This window comes from Hetaerina americana, unplaced genomic scaffold, assembly GCF_022747635.1.
Source record: "Hetaerina americana unplaced genomic scaffold, ioHetAmer1.1.p SCAF_13, whole genome shotgun sequence".
NCBI classification, from domain to species: Eukaryota; Metazoa; Arthropoda; class Insecta; order Odonata; family Calopterygidae; genus Hetaerina; species Hetaerina americana.
Window position 1 is genome coordinate 412,465 of NW_027286403.1, and position 21,112 is coordinate 433,576.

Consider the following 21,112-nt stretch of genomic DNA (forward strand, 5'->3'; position numbering starts at 1 on the left):
ATCCTTGGAAGCCTGACAGTTGAGTATTGTTGCCCTTGTCGCATGCGGCCGTTTTCTGAGTCTCCTCGGGGGCCGCAACCACCTCGCATCACCTCACTCTCGGAGAAATACTCTCCTCTCAATATCCCACCCACGCAACTGGACGAAACAAAATCTTGCCCCTTCCTCCTCCCACGGACCCCTTTCCATCCCTTATCGCCTCCATTGAGTAGAGGGGGGTCGCGCTCCCCCCCTGCGCCCCTGCCTTGCCTCCTCGCCGCAGCCTTTCACCACCCGCCCCTTCCCGTTCTCCCGCCTCCGCCCTGGCCCCCACCCATCCGATCTCATCCGAAGGGCCCCGATCCGCCCTGCCGCGCGACCTGCCCTGCGCGGAAACCCCAGTCCTTTCCCGACGGCCAAGCCAGCTGATCGTCGCGGCCAGTGCAGCGCGAGGCATCGTATCGCGAGGCCACCGTGTGACGCCACCTTCTTCGCTTGCTCGCCCCGTCTCTCTCTTTCTCCCACCCCCCCAACACACCTTCCCGCATAAACCCCCGCCCCCTGCCCCCATCGCCCCCTCTCCGGACCCCGCCGTCCCACTCCGTCGTCATCTGTTTTATGTACGCTTAGCTCGGCGTGCCGGCGACACCTGTTTCTCCGGCCGATCCCCGTGCTCCCGCCCGCAGCGCGACACCTCCGCACCCGGCCGACGAGGCCCAGCCGTCCGAGGAATTGTTTGCTGTGCCATCGGACGACGCGGATATATATACACACCCACCCGCTCTCGGTAAGGCATATCTTTGTGTTTTCTCTCCCCCTCTAATATTTCGGGGCCTTTCGTTGAGTCACACCACTTCTCCCGCTTCGCCCTCCCGAGCGCAGTGCCGAGGTAGTTAACACTTAAGTGGGGGCATTCATTACTGGGGGTTATGCCCGAAGGCCGCTTGATTCTCGTGAAGGATCCCGTGGAAGAGCACTAATTGTTTCTGAGGGGGATTTCAGGTATCCGACGGGGAGGTGTAAAGTTTGCACGAAGTAATTTTCGTCAAACGGAATGCCTGCGCGTTTTTTCCGGCTTCTCCATCAACATCAATTGTGTATTCAACAACGGAGGTGAGGAATCGGTCCTCACTGAATTGGCTATTTGGAAACGATAACTGAATTCGAGTGTCAATATCTTTTTAAGATACTTTTATTTAGGTGTTAGGTATTGGAATTCACAATATAAAAATATGCGTTTTCTACTGGGTTTATCTTATGTGAAAAAGCTTTAAGGTGTTGGCTCTGTTGGACCTTCAATTAATATTGTAGGAATGCGGTAAGGCTGTTTTTCACACTAACTTAATTGATTAACAATGGACACCTGAGAAAGATCAGATACTGTTGTACAAAAATAGAAAAAAAATTTAATGGTTAAAATATTAGCATGTGAAGGTTAGATCTTGAAGGATGAAGGAAGTCCATCAGACGGAAGACTTGTTCACACAAAATTTTAGTCTTCAGATGCGTTGGATGTTTCATCGTTAATTGTTTGACTGAACAGAAAATAACCATTAGTCGTGTTGGCTCGTCAGTTTGATTTACCAACTCAAACGTTGCGGGTCTCAATCCCACCTCGATTATGGATGATGTTTGCTTAATCGAATGACATGTAACCTTATGAGCACCTTAAATCTAAATATTTTACTGTGAGTAGTAATGGATCGTTGATGTTTCTATGGGTCAACATTTTGAGGTACTTGAAAGATCAACACCCGGTTTTCTTAATCAAACTCCGCGGATTTTGCTTCCATCAAAAAGGGCGGTAAATGAAGGGCTCGTTAGTTTCGACTGTGCCATGCGTTTTACGAATAAGCTCTGATGAGTAAATCACTCATAGTTACGGGAAGAAGTACCTCAAAGTCACTTTCGAGCGAAGCTTTTTTCTTATTCTTCTCTTGGATGGTCTAATAGAAGGTTTTTATTCAATTCATGGCAACTGATATTTCCGGCACATTTTCCATTTGTCATTCGCGGGCTTTAAAAAGAGGAAAACATGGTAAGCGGTCGCCAAGACAGTGATCTGGTCCTGATTTTAAATGGATTACTTTTTAATATTGAAGCTTTTTCTCTCTTTTGACATGCAATGTCTTCCCTCCCTCCGTCTTACCATTTTTAACCAAATACTTTAACAGCTTTCAGATAGAATCTCGAAAAGCGTGTGTCATTAGTTGGCGTTCATTCTTGAGGAATGAAGCTCAAACTTGTCGCTTATATAAGTGACTTCGTGGACAGATTACATGTTCGTGTATACGAGTGTTTTTACCCTTCTTTCTGTTCAACTTTCACAGGACATGATGAAGGTCATTTTGAGCACCACTAATCATAGTGTTTCATAAGTTTAATCCAATATTATCTCGATTTTAGGCGAGCTTCTAGTGATCGCTGCTGAATATGCGAAATAACATAGGAAGTGAATACTACCTGCCCGTATTTACACCTTAGTGGCGAATGGAATATGAAAATAAGTGTCCATGAGTGAAATTATCTCAATATAATTTGAATCACTCTCATTTCTCTTTCGTAGAACGGCGGAGGACTTGCGAGTGCAATTTGCCTTGGAAGAACTGCCCCGTCAAATAATGGTTTCCTCCTTCTAGTTTCACCTTCATTCATTCCCTTCGCTCTCTCTGCTTCCCATCCCTTCATGATATCCCTCATGTCTTGCGGTCTCAGCTTTGCCCTGCGAGTTCTTTTTTGTGACTGATTGAATCCAACCACTTTTGAGTTCCTTTATTACCGAAACGACATTTCCGTTTGCCCCGAACGGATGGTTTTCATGCGTTCCGTACATTTCGTTGCGGATTTATCTTAAAGTTTCTTAAGCAAAAAAAAGAGCATTTCCACAGTTTCTCTTGAATTAAATCCTTTCTGTGTCTTCCATTGCATTCTCTCAATTGCTCTGGCACACTAGCGACCTTTTTGAATCGTATTTGGCCAACCGTTGCTGGGTGCGGCTTTTTCAAAACAGAAACGCCCTTGATTCGAAATGCCGTCGATGGCATTGATAATGCTTCTGGTGAAACAGTTTCCTTTCCATTTATAATGAATGCTTCACTTCCTTTGAGCTGAATAACGGAATCTAGCAGCTGTACGGAGTGAAATATATGCACTTCTCCCGAGAAACCTGGTCTTTTGTTTGCATTCGACACATTTTAGATTCGCCGATTTGTAACAATTTAAAGGCCTCAGTTTTTTTAAAGAAGATCGGATGTAAACTTTTACGGAGGAAGATAAGGCCATGAATATTTGTAAGGCGTATCTTTCGGACTGAATGCATTTTCACAGCTTTCATATCCTAGTACATTTGCGCTTGGATTATCCCGTAAAAGCTGATATACATTTTAAGAATAAAAAAGGAATATCATTTTATTAGTAACCCCGCATCGTTCACATCGAATTAGAGGGGATATTACTGGGCTAAATCAAGTAATTGTTTAATATATCCGTTCTATGTAATTATTCAAACACGTTTCGGTAATTTCAAGGGGCGTTGGGCTGTGAAGATCAAGCAGACAAGCAGCACATGATTGGATAAGCTAAATAACATCAATAATGTAACGTTCGTAAAATGTTTTGCATTACGGATTTTGCATTCTGAATAGGTTTCCATTATGCTAACCAGGAAATCTTTTTGCATTGATCGACCGATTGATTTCAATATTCCATTTATGCATATCTTTAAGAACAAAATTTAATATTTTGTGTGTAGTAGAGAGGACTAGTTGCTATAACTTAGGCTTCGAATCCACCCCAAACGCCTCTCTCGGCGCATAAAACCAGTCACTCGGTTCATCCTCGGCGTATCTACCTCGACGAATTCACTGAGAAACATCTCCTGGGCAGCTGTGTCTTTTTCTATCAAGGATCGATATAGCAAAGCCCCAAAGGGGTGTGTGAATGAATAAGGACCTACGTGGTTTGGTTATGAATTAAGACCAGAAGGATTTTTCAAATAGCCAGCCAATAAATATAATAGAGCATGCTTTCATTGGGCTACCTCAACGATGGTCTGTTCACCAATTCCATTGAATTGACGAAAATATTCTGAAGGAATGTTCCTTCCTTTTGATACGACCCTGGTTCTCGCGGATACCTCAGTTTCCATCAAACCTTACCTTAGGTAAGGTTTGATGGAAATGGCCCTCTCAGAACAAGTGGGCTGTTGGCCAAATATTCCCCGATCAACGGCTGTATTCTCGGTTGAAAAATAAATTAAAGCAGGCTATTTTGAAATTAAGGATCGACTTAATTAATTTTAATCGATATAATTGTGTAGGAGATGCTTTTGCTTGTAAATAACTCCTGCTGAAAGAACCTTTGAGCATTGAGTTTTTTTTATAATCCCCAATAGAATTCTTTTAGTATTCCATTGAATGGGGTGGGCAATTTGATCTTGCTCATTTTTAATGGACTTCATCAGAAGTCAAGTATTCCTTAATTTTTGTTTTTTTTTGTAACTAGACATTCGATCATTCTTGAAAATTTATTATTGGTAACCTTATTGATTAGCGAAAATCGATTGCTGCGGTGAGTTTTCATTCAGCACATATCATTTGGGAGTATTGGAAGTCTTCTGAAGTCTATTTCGGCTGCCAGAGATTGAAGGTCTTATGAGAGGAGGGCGTGTAGCACAGGCCAACACCTAGGTCAGCGTGCCCCATCGTAATGGTGTGACTAACACGGCGTAGCTTACTTTAGACATGATTTCCGCTAATAAAAATTTATAAATTTGCCTGTCTGGTATATATTTACAACTCAATCCATTTCTGAGCGAAACAGTTTTTTAACTTTGTTTGCAGTATGTGCTGTATTTGGAGGTATATTAAACTTTTCTGAGGAATAGTCGCGGCGTGGATTTACCCTTATTTCCAAATTACGTCGATGACGGAAATGGAAATGGGCTGCCATTGGACTACTCCACCGTGCGATTTCAGAGGAAAGAAATATGCCATGTGATACGTCTCCACCTCCAAGTGGGAATTGTCTTTGATCTTGGTGGGTAGATGGTGGCTCCGAGCGAGGTAAGTTGACTCTGGCACTCCAGGAAAATCTTGAAAGAGATTTCTCGAGTGATTGTCGGAGATTTTGAGAATTCATCTTTGAGTATCCGAAATCGGTCCTACCTCAATTTTGACCTACCAAACGCGCCGTCTTTCTCTACTGGTGCCATAGAATATTCATGTAAGAGATTTAGAACTGTTCTTGTCAGGTAAATATTTCCTCACATCGGTTTTCGAGTTTGAAGAAATCCAGGTTTGAGTTGTCGTAGTAACACGGAGGTTTTTTCTGCGTTGTTACTAAAAGCCACATTCTCTTTAGGTAGCATGTGTGATTAAATAAGCCTAGCGATCATTCCTACTTGGAATATTAATTAAATATTACTTCGGAAATGACACCATCCAAGGTAATTTGATCTTGACTTGTTTTTCTGCATATATCTTAACTACGGGCATTTCAAGGAATTTATCAAATCTGATCTGATTTATCTATTTTGTTCACCAACGCTATTGTTCTACGAAAATGAAGTGAATTCTTTGAAGCAGGAAATCGATGCCCCATAATATTCTTCTGGCATATGAGTGATATTTTAGCAGGAAACGAGGATGGATAATAGCATTAGGGAAATATGTAAAAGCGACAAAATTATGAGTAAAGGCACGTCATTTTGTAAGAGTTTTTGACCAAAACGTTAACCGAAACTTTTTACACATATATACAATGGAATTCTATGAATTTTAAGTACCAATAACGTTGTCATTACTAGAATATTGATCAAAGGACTGGTTATACGTGAATGTGTTGAAGTAATTTTTTCGAGCGTCCAAAATGTATCAAATTAATGTAATCTTGTTCACATAATAGGTGTAAGCAATAGCGATGATGTTTGACTAACAACGTGGATTTTTGGGCGCCTACCGGGTATCTCTTACCCCGTAAGCCCTGCAGGTCAATGAAAGATTGTAACAGAGTTTCTCAGGAGTACGAGGGTGGTTCAATAAGTACCCGAGTTAGAAATGAAGAAACCATTTTATCAAAAACATTTTTTATATTTTTTAACATAGTCCCCTTTTAGAAAGATGCACTTCTCCCAACGTTCCGGATATTTTTTTAACCCCTCCAAAAAATAGGATTTGTCGAACTCTCCAAAATACGCCTCTGTCTCGGCGATTAATTCCTCGTTTGAGCTAAATTTTTTTCGCGCAAGCCATTTCTTCATGTTAGAGAATAAGAAAACGTCGCAGGGAGCCAGATCGGGTGAATACGGTGGGTACGGCAGCAATTCATAACGTAGTTCATGCAGTTTGGCGGCGACATCTTGGGATCAGCTTGTTGTCCACCGTGAGAAATCGCGGCACCCATCGGGCCGACAATTTTTTCATCGCCAACTTATCATGTAAAATATTAATTGCCATTCCGGTCGATACACTCACGGCCTCTGCTACTTCACGCACTTTCGTGCGTCGATCAGCGAGAATCATGGCGTGGACTTTTTGAATGATTTCCTCTGTAACCACGTCTGCCGGGCGTCCTGGTCGCTCCTCATCAAAAACAGATATTCGCCCACGTTTAAATTCGTCGAACCAATATCTAACTGTGGTCATAGATGGCGAAGTTTCATCATAAACAGCATCCAAATTTGCTTCTATATCTTCGCATTTCTTCCCATCCAAAAACAAAAAGCGAATTACTGAACGATACTGCTCTTTTTCCATCTTAGCGAAAATGACGAAACACGTCTTACTCGAATGGCTGCCAAATCCAAAGTAACCTATAAATCAGTCTGAAATTTTTTTCGCGGTCGTTTGATAGATGGCAGCACACGATGATAAAATAAACTTCCCTCAGGAAGTTTATATTCAGGAGGGCGTCCTCAGGAGGACGCCCTTTGTCGTTGAACACGGGTACTTATTGAACCGCCCGTATGGACGTTGAACTTCTCAAAATATTAATCCGCGGAATAAAACTTGAAATCACGAACACTTTTGCGTTTAGAGTTTAGCGTATTCTCCATAAGGATAATGGGGAGAGCTAAGTAAACTAATGAATCAAGATATTGGAAGGTGGTAGGAAGACTAATAGAATTTTCAGGAAACGGCACGCTATCGTATAGGATGAATCCAGGTGGTGGCAAACACGAAGCATTAACCAATACAGAGAGACCGTGGGATGACTTAGCTCGCCAAATATTATTAAGCATCTACAACTTTACGTTTCCTCAACCAACTTGGTAGAGTAAAATAAATATCACTCGTAATAAAAAAAAATATATTGAAACAGAGGCAATTGATGGTAGGCAGAGAATTCATAATCCCGGCCAAATTTTGGATGCTTTCCTAGTTAATTTCCATGAATTAGTGCGATTCTTGTTCATAAATAATAGGTGTAGTGTCTGTGTTGATTGATGACATAATCTCTTTCGGAAATACATCAGTTCTACAAATCCTGGTTCAAGTTGTCATATTTCCATTTTCAAAATGAGCCTTTTCATTGACTTCTTGTCGTGACTCCTACTGATCTGTTATTTTATTTTTTATATATTTATCAACTTTATTGGGTGAGATTGAGACTAATAGTCCCTTCTACCACATAACCCTTAGACATGAAATTGGCGATAATTACATTTCCTAGGTGGAGGAAAATCCACCTAGTCGGGAATCGAACCCGCGGGCTTTGGTTTGGCAGGCGAGGACGTTACCCCGCCGCTACCGGGGCCGGCATTGCGGGCAGATGTTGTTGTTAGTATAATGGGCAGATGTTGTCTTTGAATATTTTGACTTATCGCTGGACTAGATCGGAATTCCTTATGATACTAAAAGAAAGGAGGTAAGATTAATTCTCATTTTCACTCAAAAAACCTCTAACACCTAGGCTACATTATGTATTGGGATCTCAGTTGTGTTTTATTTCATTGAAATGGCGAAGAAATATGTTTATTTTTACCTAGTACACTTCATGTAACCATGTCAATTTCCATGCCGGACCATTTTGATTTCATTTTTAGCGGTTGTAAAAAGGCTGCAGCAAAATGAATCTACTTTAGAAAAAAATCTAACGGCAACGGGTAAAATCAACATTAAAAAAACAAATGTAAAGCCGTTAAATGGTGTACAGACTGACTTTAACATAAAAAATATCTCTGTTTGCGGCAGTTTCATTTGGTTCCGTAGAGAGTTAGCGAGAGATGGCAAAGTTCTAACGGCCATGAATATCGTATAAATCCATCCGTCAGTAGCTACTAAATAAAGATATACCTCTGTTTGGAGGTGATGATGTCTGAATTTCTTTTAATTTTGTTTAGGTTAAAACTGTTTATACTTGCATAGATGTTATAATGTCGTCTGTCTAGCCCATAATGTTCATGGTTTGTAGCAAATACGGTCATTAGCTAATTCAAAGCTTTTGAATATACAAAGCAAAGCGTTTGAATATACCTCCGATAATGGATCCAACGGCACTGTGGGTATTAAAAAAATATTTTGTCAGTAGTACGACATGAAAGTTAAAAGCCTCTCAAAATCGAAAAATCAATTTATTTACCAGTAGTTTACATTACGCGGAGAAGTTATGCAAATGAAATGAAGTTTTTATTTTCAAATTGTAATTTTCATGTGTAGAAATTTTATAATACTTTATTAATAGTTTCGCTGTTCGTCGAAAACAATGCTTCAATTATTTCAGTTGACCTTTATAGCATCGAAACCTTGGGGTGGAGCTAATTGAACAGCTTTCTTTCACCCGCATTCCAATTTGGTATCTTTGAACCACTCCCTGTTTTAGTGGACGGGTTGATCATTCGGAAAATGAAATGCCGAGGTAACGCCATTCTATATGAATGGATAGGAATGATAAGCATGATTACAGTGAGCAAAACTGTTAGCCAGGTAACGAGAGAAATAAAACCTAAAAAAAGTATGCTTTAAAGCTTACTAAGAAAGTATATGTGGTAACGATTTATCTGGAGTGGTTCATTTCACTAGAAGCATGGGAGAGCCTGACAGCAGGTTCTCCGTGCTTCTCGTATGGAGAACAATAAAACATTTAGGCAAGCTTTGGTGCACTTTGGTCACTAAGAGCGCTGCCATATATCTGCCAATATTTGAACTTTAATTGCAGCTACTGCGCAATATGGCTCCAAATATTCGAGGAAGAATTTTTTCATTACCAGTTGGCATAAGAGCAGGCGGTCACGTTCTCATAGATTCAGCTTTAAGGGGATTTTGGTGAATATTATAGTTTAAATATCAATGACGCATTCTGGAATTTCACCATTTCTTCGAAAGAAAAAAAAACGTTTAGGACTGAAATAAGTAAATTAGAACTTTGCCAAATATTATCAATAACTTGATGAAATATATCCATGCCATGTGTTACGAGCGTGTGAGTAGTGGTTGCATTACACAGTCGGGGAAAGAATGAGATATATGAGTCTTACCCAATAGAGTTCCCGAAAAACTCGACATATCCATCGGCGACGAAACGATCGATTAGGAGGTAAGATGAGGGGGCGCAGGGGCAAATTCAAGGATTTAGAATGAGATTCTGGCTTCTTTACTATTATGTTGGAAATAATAGGAGGCAAAATCCAGCGAAATCAATCAATAATTGGCAAAAGACATGGCAAGGACATGGGAAAACTCTATGTAACCTATCTAGAATTAAACTTTTTCCATACTTTACCGATAGATTTCCTTCTTACAAAGTAAACGGTTTGTTAGAGAGTGTTCAGAAGTAGTGACAGCTGAAGAAAAAAAACGAGAGAGAATAAGCTAAGAGGATAATATGTGCATAGAAACCAAGATTGTTGGAAATAATGCATAGAATGCTACTACTATTTTGCGTATGAAGTGTTTTAGTTAGAAATAGAACGGATAAAATGTAAAAAAAACTGTTTAAAATTACTTCAACACAAATACCCCGCAATCCACCAGGGAAAGAAATGATCCGTCGCCACCATCCGCGAGCCTCCAAAAAGGTTTGTCGTGTCTCCCAGATTGAACTCACCTTCTCTGTTAGCTACAGGTACGATAGATCGCACCGTTTTCACTTCTGAAGAAAAGGAAGCTAGACATTTTCCGATGTAATTACGTTTGGATCCAGAGATAAAATTAATGACCCTAGATTTTGTACTCTAAATTTTGAAATTAATTTTCCAGGGATTGTTACAGTTTTATTCTGGGCAAACAAAATTTTTGTCTCAACTTCGCGGCTTTTCTATTTCTCTCTGATCAACTATAGATTTATATCTCACTGGAATGAGCTCAAATATCCGATTCAATGTGCATGTTAATTACGATTAGTGTCATGTTTTATCTCAGCTAATAATAGCTGCGGGTCATTTCACTGGACAGACGACGAGCATTGTGATTTAACCTCTGACTGCTTAAAGGGAACTTTTTTGCACGAGGAGCTGTTTTAGAAACTATCTTCTAAAATCAATTCGCAGAAGAACTCGGGCGAGATCTGATGAAAAACTTCCATTCAAAGCGAATGAAATCTACGATTTGTCTTCGTTGAATGGTAGCGCAATTACATGTTGATACTAAACCAGTATTTTGACTTTAAACTAAACTGACGTTAGGAAGGTTGTCCAAATTTTCCACCCAAGGAAATTTTAACCAAAGATTTTCTTTCTGGAATGGTAGAAAACGATGGATTATAACTGAATTTTATTGCATGGGATCTGATCCTATGCGTATCACTACCGATCAGAAGCTATCATTATAATTTTATTCCGAAATTCCGCAACGCCTGACAGATAAAATAACACCTACTAAATGGTATTTCACATGATTCATCAAACAGCTAATGAAAATCTTCACTTAAGGTGGTCATTTTTCATATTGCAAAAATAAAAGTTTTTCATTTGAAAAATATTGAAAACCTGTGGAATGGGATAAAATGGCTTTGCTTTACCGTGTTGAATGGCACGGTACATATAAACTTAATAATACATTTTTGTAAAATCTTACGATGGGATTTCTTCTGCCCTTTGAGGAAGGGTAACATATAAAAAAAAGTCCATCATGTTGAACACTACGGAATTAAAACTCTTTAGGAAAGAATTAGAAAATGGAATGAAAAGTCAAAGCAACAAAAAGACGCATAGAATATGTGTCCTGTTGCAAGAATGAAATGAAATGTCCTTCCAAAGGTGTTGATCGACTAGAGAACAAGCAAAGCCTGGATCGTAGAGTGATGGAAAAGAATAGAAAGGACATATGGAATAAGAATATATGGAATAATAAGGATATATGGAATTGAAAAACTTCCTGAAAAGAAGGCATACGTGACACAAATGGTATTTTGGATCTAACAAAAATAAAATTTGCTAAATTTCTTTTTCTCCATGCACATACAGGGTGCGACAACATAACTTCATTTTTAAAAAGTTTTTTTTATAAAAAGCGTCAATTATGTTGCCGCACCCTGTATATGGTTTGTATAAAAAGTATCGGGAAAGGTTTTGGAAAAATAGATCTATTTGAGATATTGCTACGACTCATCAAAATTCTTCAAAGTACATCCCTTGAGCGTCGTGACACTCTTGCCATTGGCTTTTCCACGACTGGAAGGCTTTCTGTTTGGCGGATTCCCTAAGATCCATAAGGGTACGCGTGCAAGCTTCTTTGATGGCACTTAGGGTCCCATGGCTGTGTCTTTTGAGAGAGGATTTCACTTTTCGGAATAAGAAATAATCTGCTGAAGCCAAGTCGGAACTGTAAGGACATTGGGGAATCGTCGCGATACCGTTGAAGAAGGTCTTCGCAAGCAGACACTCGATTCTGCTCTTGGTCGTCCGTCAAGACCTTCGGGACGATTTAAGCGCGGATCTTTCGCATCGACAAATTTTCAGTGATTATGGTGTGCACTGTCGTCTTATCAATGCCAATAGATTCTGCAAGCATTCGCACCCTTAACCAACGGTCTGAATTCAGCAATTCACGCACACGTCAGGAAAAAATTGTTACCTCCACTTTTTATACAAACTTTGTGTGTCTTTTATGTTTTATTTGAATGGAAAATATAAGATCTTGCATTCGTATTCACCTGTATAGTTTCCTTTGTGGCGTTTCCGGAGCAGCTGAGGATAAACTGTTTGTCGTGTTACCAGTTCTCAGTACGATAATATCAATTCAACGATTTCAGTTTGCGATAGAAAGCAGTCATGTGGTAAAAATAATCATCCAAGGTTTTAATAAATAATGGCTAATTGCTTGGAAAATTCGCCGTCCATAACTCTGTACCCAGACAACTTATTAAATATTTGAAAAATTCATGTTAATTTTTTTGTAAACTTAATTTGAAGTGGAAAGAAGTAGTGGAAGGAGATTCGTAGAGTTTCTCTTATCTCGTTAAGTGAAACACAACTGTTGAACGTTGGAAGTTGGTGTATCATTTTGCTATGAAATATAAAATTTTGCTCGTTACGGAGTAACTTCTGAGGATCAAAAGTTTGACCAAAAGGTCCCAGCAACTGCTGCATTCCCTGAAAAGGTAGAGAGGACGAAGTACGATGCACGATGCAGTTGATGCTGGCTATGATCTGGGATTTGTCAGATGAGTACGCTGTTTAATTTGTCATCGAATGGCACACAACTGAGAGGGGGTGGCGATTCAAACAATACCAATTGTTAAAGACCCGTGGTATCGCTCGCTTTTTCTTCTGCCTACATTACTGGCTCATATTTTCTGTCATTGACCCAGTATGTTCCCAAACATATTTGATTGAATTATTTTTCAGGAGTTAAAAGATGGTCTACGCTCATGTAATAATACGGCCTTCGATGAAAGATAACCGGTGCTTGATCTTGTGTGACTGCGGCGGTCAATGAGAAATAGGCTTCGAAGGCTCTGGTTACATCTAAAGGGATTTTGGAGGAGCGGTTCCGAAACAAGGGATCAATTATTATAATCATGGCCGTGATCTTGAAGTATCAGATTGTTGGAAGTGTAGAAGATGAATACTCGGTATTTAAGTATGCCATTTCCTCTTCCATTCGTGGAATCTCGGAAGAGTGGTTCCCTGCGGGTTACATCCTGAGTTAACGTCTGAGTGGCCCCCCACATCGACAGCATCCAAGTAGTGGATAGTTATTTTCAGTTTTTTTGTGCATAACTTCCTCTACATTCAGTTTCTTCACTTTCCATGCTGGACTTCATTTTGGATCATCAAACCTTGTCGCAGCCTGGGACAAGGCAAACTACTCCTATGACTCATCTGGTAGTTCAACGAAATGAACAATATATCTGATATAAATTAGTGAGGTGAGTCTCGGAATATATAATGTGAGCCCATGCGGGTCTCGAAATGTTCACGCAGCTTAAGAGTTGAGTTGGCTGAATATGTCAGGAGTTGAATTCGTGACGGGATATTCTGTCATTTCCAGGGATTCCAAGAGTGGAATACGAGATTCTGTGGATACGTATTTTAGACGTACGGAGCATTTCATCTCTTAGGAAGGATAAGGCTTCCTTTGAGGGAGCAACGTCAAAAGTTGGAGTGAATACGTCATTGAAAGTTTCGAGGGCTTAGTTAGTATTGTTGCCAAACGCATGATCAAGGCACTGGGCGAAAGCATACCTCGAGGCGTCGTGTGTTTAAAAATGCTCCCACGTCGAACGAGGAGTAGGTGATGACATTTATCGTGAGTTTCACATTTTATTACCTAAAAATATTTATACCCCATCCTTTCGTGCTCCCACCGAGGAACTAACTCCCCAGTCGCGTTCAGCTCACGAGGAAGCAACTAACTTGACACCTGATAATTCTTCAACATTGGTAATGAAATCTTGAATGGAGAGATGCGGGCAAAAGTAGCACTGGAAAAATGGATCCATCAAAGTGAAGGAGAATATGAGTAAAGGGGGAAACAATGGCATTTGCGTTTAGGTAGTAGGTTATATATCTCGAAAATGACTCAAAATGCATGAGGTTAAATTATGAATTGAAATGTTGCGGGTTCTGGAAGGCACTCAGCCAAATACTCTACCGGTATGGCTCATCTTTAATTCCGTCATTCAATGGTAATGGGACAATCGATTACGAAATTAGTGCCTCTATGCCAATGGCAAAGCACAGAGGAAATGATATAAGTGAAATTGAGAGTAAGTGGCATGCAAATGAGTACACAGAAATTGTGCGTGAAAAATTCCCTCTAACAAAAAAATTCCCTCAAACATTCCCTGGTCTGTGAACTCATTGAATATTTTAATGCATAATTATTAATTTTTCCCTAAATTCACGTGTTAACAACTTTCATTATAGTATATATTCCACTCATATACAATACTACAGGAAATGTTCATTTTAATTACTTTATGCATTACATTTATTTTTGATTCGACATGAGAGTTAAGAATTTCATTCTCGCGTAAGGGAATGGTAAGTTAAAGTTAATAATCTTTATTAAGTAATACTTATTTTTATCAAATCAAACTATAAATATATTTAAATTACAGCGAAGGTTTGAGTAATATACTGGGTTACATGCGTTGTATTTATGTTTATTGAAAGTAATTTATATTCTCCTACACATAATTGGAATTCACCCTCCTAATATTAAGGTGCCTTTCTCCGAGATTGCATGAAATGATAAAAGAAAAAATATAACCTCAAATGCAAGACTGAATTTTAGCGAATATGAACTTAGTGCCAATGCAAGTTGACACTTAAGGCAAAATCAGTATTTTAAACACTGGTCCTAGTCTCCTTCGGTATAAATCAAATTTAGAAAAAGTTTAATTTTCCTTAGAAATCGAATCAAGTTAACGTTCTTCACCATAGTTTGATAAGATTTTTACGCGTCATAATGTATTGCAAAGGCTTGATTTAATTTTCAACATGATTTACCTTAACAGTTTTTAGTTAAATAATTGCCGAAAGAATATCTTCAATTTTTCATGAAAGCTGGTTTATTTTCATCAAATTAGAAAATATGAATAAATAAATATTCTCTCAAGAGATGATTGCGTTATTGCATCAAAACCTTAATAAAATTGATTGGCGTATGACCTTGGAAGAAACATGATATCACCCCAATTCAGTTCTCAAGGCAGGAGAAGAGAAAAAAAAGCATGAAGACGACACGAGGCAGATGGGCACGTGGGAGTTTAATTGCACTTGGCTGGGGGTTATTTTCAGAGTTCTCCGGAATAAATCGTGCGCAAGGAAATTTCATATCGTCTTATGCTTAGTTTCGGCGTGCCGCAGTTGATGTAATGGTAATTGGAATTTTCCAAGTAATTTCTCATGATGTAATCAGTCCTAATCAAAAATCGCAGGGATTTTCGGTGTGTTTGCAACGAAGTCCTAATCTCGACCTTGTTTCTTTCGCAAAGAAAATATCAGGAGTCAAGACTGGCGTTGTCGGTTGGTATGTGATTAAAAGGCTTTCCATTAAGAATATTATTGCTGAGGATTACAATTTGACGAATGTGCATAGATTCCCGATGATTATATAACATTAAACGTCGTGTCAGTTTGGATACCATGCATTTGTGCATTTTGGTGTGGAGGAAATCGGTACGGTATTGAATGATTTTTCTCTTCTTACTTGCGTTTACTGTGGGTGGGGTCATTGTAATAATGTAAGTCATGTATGGACTGGTTAAGAAAGAGAGCAAGTTTGAGGGGATGGAATTTGTGGCAAAGTGAAGGAGAACGGCGAAAGTCAATCGCAATTGGACATATGGATTGAAAAATTCGTGTGGTCATTAATTCCCTGCGAGATAACTTTCTGCTTTGGTCTCAATTTATCGCGCCTATAATTACGCCTAAAATCTAGCTTAAAATATACAAACTGTCGCAAAGACGCAGCTTTTCCTTTCCCAAAGAAATGATTCGACCCCGCGACTTCGGGTTTCCTGGTGAGTGCAATGCACTCAGCGGTATCTTGTTTGGGTAATAATCAAAATTTTGGTAATGGATTCTTTTTGCTCATCACGTAAACGGAAAAATGTGAGGATGCGTGATATATTGCACCAGTTAAGAGTTAATGGCTTTGGTTTCCACTAAAAATATTTCGGTTTCGTCATCTCATCGAACTTAAACTTGGGAAATATGCATAGGTATTTTAAAAACGTTGCGATGAAAAAGTAGGGAATACGTGCACTCTTCCTTGTTGGTCTAGTGCAAGAAATTAACCTTTTTTGTTGCGGCATGTGATGTTCTCCTGAAAATGGTGTGATTTCCTGTGGTAACTTCAGAAACAATTGATTGAAGAATTAAGGAAAATACCATATCCTGCTCATACGTAAAAACCTGAGGTGAGAGAGACAAGTACCAAACACATTTACTGGATTCCATGCGATGGGATACCTTGGAAGGTGTCCAGTTTAAACTTACCACGACGGTTTCAATCGTGGAAATAACTCACGGTAATTACGACATACCTGTAATGCAACTCCCTCACCACATGTCAAGGTCAGAGAATGGTGGAAAAACTAAAGAAACGTGTTTTCGAACTGAAGGGTTCAATGGTTGTTCAACTCACTTCTGTAACTTAAAATGGCAACAAGAAATGGCGGTAAAAGAATTAAGACAATACCTATCTCGTAATTAACGGATTATTTCCTTATGTTATTACGCATGAGGTCCTAACAAACCCTGCCACGCACCCCTTCGTCTGCTCTGGTGTTCTATTGTTGATTTACGTGCAGGTGAGATGAGCACCGTAACTGCTTGCTTGGCGCACCGTGTTGGCGTGCGCAGGCGGTCGTGGCATGAGACCGCGTGTGGGCTTGGATTGAAGTCCGGCCTGGGGGTGACCGTCGAGCCGGGGAGGGTGGGGTGCGGGTGATTGGTTTGACGTGCGGCCTGGAGGGAATAGATGGAGAGGAGGGATGGGCGGGCGCCTGGAAGAGGAGAGTCGCCGAGACAGCAAGCAGACCAAGATACATCGATCGAGGTTGTTTTGGTGCTGGTGCCAAGGTGACTCGGTAACAACACGCGATGCAGTGGAGGTGTGCCAATCAATACAGTGAGGTGATACCGTAAAGACATCTGGGCATTAGCCTACACAACTGCACAACGATACGTTTACTTGTCCCTCCTTACAAAACGCAACCCAGCATCCTACTCTACAACAAGCCCTTCTTTATCTCCGAATACTTCCTTCATCCCGTCCAACATCCCTATTCTATTCCTGCCTCTTCTTCGTTTGCCCTACGTTTTCCCCTCTATCACAAGTCTTCAACATCCCATCGCCGATGAAAACGATCGACCTATCTGTGCATCCATATTTTCTGCCTGCTTTGGATTTCTTCCAACGATCCTTTCTCCTTCCCTCACCATGCCCAGTACATCTTCGTTTGTTTTCCTTTCTGTTCACTACATCTTTTCCATTTACCTTATCCATCCTTCTTCTCAGCCGGGTTTCAAAAGCCTCGATTTCAGGCCTATTATCTTGCTTCAAGGACCATATTTCAGCGTTGTACATAAACTACGTTCCATTTCAAACTTTCAGGAGAACGTTCCTTAACATCCCTACTTGAAGTCCCTGTCATTAGTTTCCTACTCCTTATATTTTTTGGAAGAAAAAAATAGCGGAAAATCGGACTGCATTTACCCTTTAGACGGTGATCGTATTGAAATTGCGGGGGAAGGGGGTCGGTGGAGCGCAATGGGGCTCTTGTCGATTTTAGAATATCATGGAAATTTGCAGGAACGTTGTAAGAGACGGAAGTGCATGTTAAAAGTGGAGGTATGTGGATTTGTTGCTTTTTATATTAGGGTAAATTTCCATTAGAATTTGACAGATTTTGTGACTGTCAGGGTGAAGGTGGTGATAATGTTGAGACAATCCGAGCGGAGCTGTTTTGTCAAAAAATGGACGTATCTGGTAGTGTGGGGTAGGAGTTTGCTGTTTTGTAATTCGTCTGGTTACCCGCGTTTGCTAAGTGAGTGGTGATGGCCTTCATTATATTATGCTGTTACTATACAAGTATTGGTGGAGGACGCGAATGGAGGGGTAGAATGCAATGAAACGTTCGCTCTATTGCAGGTTACCACTGCGGAATGGTGGAATTTTAGATATTTTGTTGTTTTATTTATTTAGCGTTAGTAGTAAATGTATATATATATTTTTTTTTGAAGAACTATATCGATATATGTCATAATATCAGTTGAGTCCGAGATGGTTGGTGTGAAAGAAATGGGGAAAGAAGAATTGATATTTTCAATAAGAGTGAAATTTGCATTGCGCGGAAAAATGGAATGGAACGTCACGTCGCAAATACTAGGCGTACAGAAGATAGGTTTAGTTTTGAAATTTAGTTTATGGAGCAAAGTATTTTCGAGATGATCCATGAAGGGATTGGCATAAGTAATAGCCATGCGGGCACCCATGGCGGGGTATTTAATCCGAAGGAAAAATTTGCCATTTGAAGTGATGGCGTTTATCGTTAATATTAATTCTACCATTTACTCTGAGAAGCGGTGGGAATTTGAGTGGTGTTGTGGAGCAGCGGCGATTGTTGATATGTATTCAATTACTTAATATGTGGGGCGAAAGTTACAAGAAAGGAAGGGTATAATATTTTTCAATGCACAGATTGTGGGCGGGATACGTATTGAAAATAAAATTGTCCAGTGAGAAAGGGGGCGGTAATGTGCAATTAGTAAGGCAGTGGGACGACTGGAGATCATTTGGATCACGAGCGCGGGAATCATATTGATTTAAACTCTCTAAACTGGAACACCTGCGCATCCTGGAACCATGCAATGGACACATACGTCTTTGGGCAGATTTTGCCGTTTGTCTTAATTTTTATGCACATGAATATGTGTAGTGTGTTAGTTTGCTCACGTGTGTTATGTTACCCGCGTCCCCTGAGAATGTCACTGTCGTCTTGGAGACGCTGTTTCTTGAGGAACCTCCTCTGCCCCGGCAGAAAGAGGCCCCTAACGGCAGCAATACCATTTCGAAGAAGGAAATATCACTCCTATGTGTCAAATTTGGAGATAGCTTTTGAAACCCCGTGCGGCTACGGTTTGGGAGACTAGTGGCGGCCGAGGCCCGAATGAATCGACGTGCTGACGACAGTGAATAAAGCACTTTTATGTGGTAAGGAGGGAAAAATGAATTAATGAAGCGAAAGAACCCGGGTATAAAGCAAATAAAGTGAATGGTTATACGCGTAGAATGGTGGAACACTGTAGCTCCTTGTTCTTTCCGAGGTTTCCGAGGCCTCTATTAGATAAGCTCTGCATGCTTCTCCGGTTCTCGGACTTGTCGGGTCGGCAAACGCGGTGAAAACGAAAGGGGCAGGGCTTAATGTAATTCCTTTAATGCTCGTTTCTGTGTTTTAATATCTCTGAAATATTAATTTTTAACTTTTTTCTAATTGAAACGACTAATCCAGGTCAATGGAGTATACTTCGCAATTTAAGACAAAGATATTTTAAATTGTTTTTAGGATATCAATTCTTCTTTACTCTCTACAGTTTTTCTAATTAATATGCTTACTACTAAAGAATGGGATGAATTATTTTGCATTTAATTTGGCCAATTTGGCACTTAGGGTAATGCAATTTTCCTTTATTACGAAAATTCCTCTCTAGTCAACAGGTTTCTCATTGGTTGGAACCGATAGAGTAAGGGATAGAAGAAGAGTAAGAAAATATTCGAACCTGAATTTGAATCTTATTAAGAAAGGGGGAATCATCCGCGATGGAATAATACGATCGGTTTGAAGGTTAATCCAAGGACGGAAAGTAAAATTAACTGCAAGGAAAAGTTCAACTTGGCACATCAAGGAAAGGACTAGAACAAGATTATATAATACTTGTGGAAGCATGTAAAGGGCAAAGCAAGGCCATTGAATGTACCATTTTAAAAATGAAATTTTCATTTTTATTTTTAAAAATTATTATCATTAATTTATTTTTTCAATTTAATATTTTAATGTAGGAAAACCTACGTTTACTAGTAATATATATTTGCATAGAATTTTTCCGTTGAAACTTGCAAATAATTTGCGAAAAGCTTGAGTGTATACATATGTAGGTTTCCCGCTCAAAGAATACGCTTTCATTTATATTTAACACTAATAACAAATCTCGTAGGAAGTATCATATTCATTCTTAATGTAAAGAGCTAGATTATTTTTGGTTTCAAACGATTATGTAGTATTATTTTGCAAAAGATATTGGCAAGTGTAGCCTCGATATAATTGTTTTTATATTACTGTTTGTGGAAAGATCCCACATTTATCATTATCTCTAATGAATACATTCAAGGAACAACGGATTTTCTTGAAGAGAGGATCACCTGATATTTTTAAAACAGGACTGCTCTCAGCCATGCCTGGCGTTAATGAGTGGTGAACTCCTTTTCCAAAATCGTTGCTACAGAATCTTCGACCTCTCGAGTAAACATCCGTTATCTTGCCTTTTCGAGACTTCAATTTGCGTTAATTTCATTATCTTTACCATAGTAAAAATTAGAATTACCGTAAATGCAAAGTTTTTCGTGGTAAACATAACAAATTATGTTACAGTATAATCTTTCGACATCTTCAGTGTATGATACGGAAAATCGAAAGACATTAAAATAAAATTTGCGTTCCTGTATTTCTTTGTCGTACTCCATAATATAAATTTAGTGTCAGAGTAAAATTTCATATATCCATGACGAATGTGAAATTTTTGAGGGTATTCAAATGCATGTTCATTCAATAAAACTTTTATGACATTATGATAATGTTTACTTCGCAGTAACTTACAAAACAGATCCATATATTATAGCGCGTTAGTAGTATCGTAATTTTAAATATACCATGTATCTTACGATGTACGAGTGAACTTGGAATTTATTTTCTTTCTTGATAGGGTAGTGTGTAAGGCATATATATTTTGCATTTATGTCTCATGAAATGGAAAGGAGAAACATGCTATGATATCTATATTCACTTGCTTGGACAGCATCGTTTGCAGGCAGAGCGGGACTTGGATGGATATTGGAAAAACGTAAGCAAAATCTCGACAAGTTTGCCAAGACCATGGGAAGTGAGAATTGGCATGATTCCACCAGACTGTATCTGAAACCACTCTTCCCTTTTTCCTTCTCCTGAACGTTGTGGAAAAAGCTAC

General features: G+C 39.5%; 1 protein-coding gene across 1 annotated transcript in view; it reads left to right on the forward strand.

Moving 5' to 3' along the window:
- Positions 1–613: 613 nt before the first annotated feature.
- The window catches only part of LOC139686039 (Ig-like and fibronectin type-III domain-containing protein 1), an 862,041-nt gene continuing 841,542 nt past the window's right edge, over positions 614–21,112 (forward strand). The window contains exon 1 of the mRNA XM_071583133.1: positions 614–766. The gene's annotated coding sequence lies outside the window, so the exon portion shown is untranslated. The remainder of the gene's footprint in view (positions 767–21,112) is intronic.